General features: G+C 26.9%; 1 protein-coding gene across 2 annotated transcripts in view; it reads left to right on the forward strand.

The window, feature by feature from the left end:
- Positions 1 to 6,833, forward strand: part of LOC117179286 (putative nuclease HARBI1) — a 101,757-nt gene that overhangs the window by 92,855 nt on the left and 2,069 nt on the right. Inside the window, exon 1 of one of the 2 annotated variants that reach the window (XM_033370933.1) lies at positions 4,620 to 4,922. The exons of the other annotated variant lie outside the window; for it this stretch is intronic. The gene's annotated coding sequence lies outside the window, so the exon portion shown is untranslated. Of the gene's footprint in view, positions 1 to 4,619; positions 4,923 to 6,833 lie in introns of those variants that run through there. 2 annotated transcript variants of the gene reach the window in all.

A 6,833-nucleotide genomic window follows, 5' to 3' on the forward strand; every position in this document is an offset into this window, starting at 1 on the left:
GATATTATAATTATAAAATATTATATTAATGACTATTTGACTATCTTTTAATAGAAATAGTTCAACTTTCAACTAAAACAATTAGTTTTCTGCAACAAAATTTTTTTGAATAAAATACATAAATTTAAAAAAAAATTGAAATTTTTTTCAACAAAATAGCTAAATTTGTTAACAAAAATTCAAATTTTTATCCAAAAGGCTGAATTTTATACTAAAAAAGGCATTTTTAATAAAATACATGAACTTTGCACAAAAGAAATTTATTTTCCACCAAGTCTAATTTTCTATACAAAAATTAATGTTTACTCATAGTCAATTTTTCGACAAAAAAAAATTATTTTCTTGTAATTAAAAGAAATTAATTTTTAAACAAAAAAAAAATAAAAATTTTCTACAAAATAGTTAAATTTTCAGAAAACAAATTTTTTCAGCTAAATTGATTGAAATTTTCAAAAGATTTTGATTGAAATTTAGAAAAAAGAAAACTTTCAAAACATTAAATATTGAAATGTTTGTAGATTAGAGTTTTGAAAATGGAATCAACACAAATTCAAATCTTTCGAAATATTATTTTCAACTATGATACAAAAATCTTTTTAGAAATAGTTAAACTTTAACTCGAGTAATTTCTATTAACACTTTAATATAATACTTTAACTAATCTACAAACATTAAAATTTTTAACATTTTGAAATTTTTCTGTTTTCTAAATTTCAGTCTGAAATAATTTCATTTAGAGATTGTCCAATTGAAAAACGTAAGGTTAAATTTTGAACGCTTTCAATTAATTCATGATTATTAATTTTTTATAAATGAACTTTCAAGTTTACAATTCAAAATTTGAAGACTTGAATCACATCGTGTTGAAAATTATTCTTATTGAATTGTTGGAAATGTTTGAAAATTAGATTTCGAAAGCTTTGAATTTTTATTGATCCTATTTTCAAAATTCTAATCTACAAAAATTTCAATATTTAACGTTTTGCAACTTTTCTTTTTTTTCATTTCAATCTGAAGCTTTACAAAATGTTAAGACATTTCAAAAGATTTGAAAGGATTTTCAATATTTAAGGATGTTTTAAAAGGTGTCAAGGAATTTTCAATTTGTTTTTATAATTTAAAGGAATTTCAAAAAATTAAAAAAATTTAGAAAGTTTATTTTTAAAAATTCTAAAGTGCTTTAGAATTCTTTCAAAAAAGTTCTAGGTATTTCAAAAAATTTAAAAGATTGATAAATTTGAGAGAATTTAAAAAGATTCCAAGGAATTTTCTGAGATTTTAAAGAATTTGATATATTTCATGGTATTTTTAAAATTTCAATATATTTTCAAGAGCTTTAAAAAATTTCAAGAGATTTCAAAAGATTTAAAAAGATTTTAAATATTTGAGGATGTTTTGAAAGATGTCAAGGAATTTTCAACTTATTTTTAGTATTTTAAGAAATTTTAAAGGATTACAAAAATTTTAGAATGGTTATTTTAAAAAATTCAAAAGTACATTAAAAATCTTTTTAGAAAAGTTCAAGAGGTGTCAAAAATTTTTGAAGGATTTGCAACATTTAAGAGTATTTAAAAATGTTCCAAGGAATTTTTAATTGTTTGCCTTAATTTAATATGAGATTTGATTAAAAATATGCATGCAGTTTAATATATTTATGCATGTTAACTGTTATTAACAGGAGGAATAGGCCCAGTTTGCCCCTGGATATTAATGATTTAATAGACAAAGTTAGATATAAAAAAATAAGACATGTATGTTCGTTTTTTATTCTTACAGTTGATTTGTTCAATTTCTAAGAATTTTGGTAGTCACTCAAAAAAAAAAAAAATACTATTTAAGTTAACCGTCTGTAATTAAGTCTATTAATAAATATTACGAGTTTACCTCAACATCAATTTTCTAAATGAAAATGTTCAATTAAGTATTTTTATTTTATGATCAAATGTTTTCCAACTGTTTCTAAACATTATTGATTAAAAAGACCATTTTAATTGTAAATGGATTTCCTAATATTATTGGAAATAACTCTGTTCTTAAAATTTTTTTATCGCAGTATACAATTTGTAAACTTTTCCAAATTTTGAAAGAGGTAAGAAAAATGAAATACATAATGGGGAAAAAACTTAGAATATTTTAATTTTTTAAATAATTGAGTTTTGATTTTAAAGCACATGCAATGGAGTGCCAGGTAGTGTTTTTTTTAAATTAATCATTTTTGTAAACACAGAGGAAAGCATTTCGGGTATGTAGACGAAAGGTTGCGGGCTGGATTCTCGCTGCTTAAACTTTTTTCCATTAAAAAAAATGTTTATTAATTAAAATTAATTTTTTAAATATTTACACACGTTTTAAATGTCTATATTTGTAAAGTTTTTAATTCAATAGCCTTACAAACTATCACGAATCACTGCATGGTCCTACTGTCAGCAACCGTCATCGAAAAATAACACCAGCTCCCAGAATATACGCGATAAATCACACCTATGGCCACGTCTCACGACCGTGAACTGGGTGGTATGTATTTATTTTTTCGGAAATTTTTAAGTGTTGATACTTTTGTTTTACTGGATTCTTGAGTCGACGCATTCTTTATGTTTTAAAGATTTTAAAAATATTTTTAAATTTTCTTTAAAAATTATTTTTTTCAAAGCTAGAAAAAAAATCTTTCCCCGGAATCTTAACCCAAAAGTTTTTAATTTCTTAAAATCTTTACAAATTCTGAAAAAGAATGTAAAATTTTATTTCAAAATATTCAAAAATATGTATTTTCTTTTATCTCTTAAAAGTCTTCTCAATATTAAAATTATTTGTTAAAGTTTCAAAATGATGTTTTTAATGAATTCTAATTTGTCCTATATTTTTTTAATTGTGCAAAATTATAAAAATTACCATAAAATTTTCCAGAATTTTTTTTACCATCTTTTGAAATGTTTTAAAAAGTTGTAGAATATCCGCTCAAAATTATTTGTTGATAAATTTTATAATTTTCTTTAAAAATCTTGAAATCTTTTTAAATGTTCTCTTTAAAAAACTTTAAAAATAAAAAATATTGTGAATTTTCTGAGGAAACTTAAGAAAACTTTTTTATCCTCTTCAAATCATTCAAAATTCTTAACAAGCTTTTTCTTTCGAAATGTTAAAAAATCTATATTTCGCTCAACATTTGTTGGCATCACAGTGAATAACAAACTGAAAACATCCACTAAAATTATATTCATGGAAAAAAATCCAAAATATCTTCGGCAATTTTAAAATTTTTTAGGACTTAAAAATTGTAAGAAAAATGTGGGTGTTAAAGAATTTAGAAGTGTTGAAGTGATTAAAAATATTTTAGAAGTTTAAAATATTTCCTAATATTTATAAAATATTTGAAAAACGAAGAATTTTCAAGAAGTAGTTAAATATTCTATAAAAAAGTATACTCAGCTAAGAAGATTAATCTTAAAAAACTAAAAAAAAAGAATATTTATGAAACGTCGGCAAAATTGCGTAGTTTTTTACACGAGTGAAACCCGAAATATCTCGTGTTACTTCAATTTTCAGTCCAGAATTTTAAATAAAAAAATTAATTTTTAACCAAATATTTGAATTTTCAATACAAAAAAGGAATTTTCATACAAGCTTCATTTTCTACCTAAAAACAGATAATGTAACAAATATTTACTTGAATTTTAAACAAACAAAAAAACACATTTAATAACGCCAATTCCCTGGTTCGAGCGATGCAAAACAGGAAATGACGTCAAAAATATAAAATTTGGCTTACCTTGAGCGCCAGACACCCTTCCGGTGTCACTCGGCAACAATGGACAAAACGAAAGGAAAACAAACAAAAAATTGTTGCCTTGACTCAGGGGAAGCGGGATCACAGTAGGGTCAAAAAACGTATAGGATTTTTTTTTAAATATAGAAAATTTGATTTAATAAATTGACAAATACAGCATTTACATCGGTAATTCTAGTAACAGCTACGCGGGCGGTTTCCGTTACCACCATTTTTACATTCAAGTTACAAAGCAGTTATATTCCACTCAGTAAAAAAATGGAAAAAGTTAAACGAGAAAAATAAAGAAAAGAAAAAAAATAGATTTTCTAAAAAAAGACAGCAAAAACAAGCTTAAAACTAACCAGCGGAATTTCCGCATTTACTCACATGCAACATCCCGAAATTCGTGCAAAGGAAATTTACAAACAAAGTTAAGAAAAACTAACTAAACTATCCACATAAATCTGAACTGAACTCAAACCTCCAATAAACACCCGAGGGTGGAAATGCGACGCCTACCTCATTTTTCATTTGGAATCCCGTGTGTTCTCTTCTTAGAAGTGAGAGAGATGCTAAGTCTGGCTCCAAAATGGACTCGACCACGAAAATTTGTTGGCACTAAGGTAACGGACCTCTATCAAACGTGAACGACCAGCACGAACTGACTTGCCGCCTTCCTTTCTCGGCGTCTTCCCGCTCCTCCTCGCTCGGTCCGGTAGGTGCTGCCCCCCTATAAGTCTCATTTCAGGCTCGAATGGTATGGTTGGTTACGTTCTAACCATACCCGATGGCGATATTCCAGTTGCCACCCGGCGCGCTAGTAGTGGCAGATATGGCTGTCGGTTTCTTATGATAGGCGCAGAGTCGAGTGTAGTGTTAAATCGACAATGTCCTTTAACACACTTGTCGGTGACAATTAACCCAGTTGGAATGGGTTAAATCTCATGCCCGAGTGGTAGAGTGTGGGCCAGTGCAAAATGAGTGTGTGGCTAGTGATGGTGGTGTAGTGTGCTTTCCGACGGATGATGGGTTATGGATCTTGGAGTTTTTTTCGTAGTTTTGTCCATTCAGAGGAGCTCCAGAGGTCTTAATTGGATTTAATGATCGCGGATTCCAAGGGACAGAGACAGGACGGCCGAATTCTACGTTGATACAGGTGTTTTTCTAAGAATCATAACCTAAAATAGCCTACTTACAATTGCTCGACGAGCCCTTCTCCTATAATAGGTAAACTAATTAATTTAATCTACTTCGTCAGCACTCACTTGCATACCACAATTTTCTAGATTCAGATTTTTAAGTCCGTGCTGGTCGTGAAATGTGTCGCGATTTTTAGATTTAATTTTTAATAATGTTTCGGCTAAGGGAGGATCAGTAACATAGAGGCAAGCTACTACGTTACAATTTCCAATAAGGATTTTAAATTTTCACCATTTATTGCCATGGCTTACTAAAATAATTAATAAGACTTTGATTAATAGTCTTTGAAATTAACCTTTCAACTAAAAAAATCTGTTATTATTTGCAAGATTACATGATTTTTCCACTTTTTCCACAACATTTAAAAAAATGCAATGACCCTGCCAAGTCTTCTTGGTTTTGTGTAAAAGAAATAATTAACTTACGTTATGTCCCATTTGTTTTCTAAATCAACATTCATACCTTTCATAACACAAAAGTTATAATTGACCTTTCGACTGAACTGTGCTTCAATAAATTTTTTCAATTTCACTACGCAACAAAAAAACTTTGAGCAAATTATTTTAAAAAATCGGTTTTGAAAGATTTGGAATTACATTCTTAGAAATTTTTTTAAAACTTTGAAATGTTTCAAGCGAATGAAAGAATATTCTTAAGAATAATATGAAAATTTGGAAGGTTTTTTTTATATTAATTTTTTGATAAAATGTAAAAAGATATAAAAATTTTTGTAAAAATTTCTACAAATTCCGCGAAAAAAAATCGGAATATTTTCAGACAAGTTTTAAAATTTTTTAATATTTTTAAAAATTTTAAGAAAAATTCGCTTCCGTTTCAGACATTTAGAAATTTTAGAAGATTCTGTGTGATTAAAAAATATATATTTCCGAAAATTTACCAAACATTTTTTAAAAACAACTTACATTTGTAACGCAAAAAATGAATTGCCTATTAAGATTAATTTTCAAGTATTAAAAAGACAAAATTAAATAGTTCAATTTTCAACCCAAAAACAACGGATTTAAAAAAATTTTAATTTTCAATAAAAAGAAGAATTTTTAATCAAGAAAATTAATTTTCTGATAAAAAACAACAAACCTTAAAACAAAAATCTTAAAATTGTCAACCAAATAGATGAATTTGTTACTAAAAATATCAATTTTGAAGCATTAATAAAATAGTTAAATTTTTAATTCAAAATCAATAAATTTCCAAAGAGTTAAATTTTCAATGAAAAAGATGATTTTTTAACCGAAAAGATAAATGTTCTACAAATAAACAATAAATTAAAAAAATATATATTAATATTTAAACACCAAAAAAGTAATAATTTTCAATAAAAATGTTTTTTATTTTTTTCATCGTTATGTACTAAAAGAATGATTAAAATTTTGATTAATAGGCTCTAAAATTAATCTTTGAATACCAAAAAAACAGTCGTTTTTTCAAAATGTTTAATTGTGCATAATTAAAAATATTCCCTTAAGATCTTTCAGATTCTTTTATGTAAACTTTTACATTAAAGCATCCCAAATTCACCTAGTCAGTTTACGAACTTGTACGCGAAATTACCTACTCTGATCTTCTCTACCGACATTGTCAAACTGGAAAAATGCCGCCCTGTTTGACCGCTCAAGTAGAACCGTCTATTATCTATTACAGTTCGTAAACTGGCCTGAGTAATTGGGGGCGTTTTATTTTAGTTCGCAAAAGCCTCAGGTAATAGGTGGCGCTGGCGAAAATCGTTCGAAATTAAATACATGGGATTAGGGATGTTCGATTCTTCGGAAAGAATCGATTCTTGAATCGAATCTGAATCGAACGAAGAAGAATCGATTCACCAAAAAATCGAAAGAAAAGAATCGAT

Source organism: Belonocnema kinseyi, chromosome 9, assembly GCF_010883055.1.
Source record: "Belonocnema kinseyi isolate 2016_QV_RU_SX_M_011 chromosome 9, B_treatae_v1, whole genome shotgun sequence".
Taxonomy (NCBI): Eukaryota; Metazoa; Arthropoda; class Insecta; order Hymenoptera; family Cynipidae; genus Belonocnema; species Belonocnema kinseyi.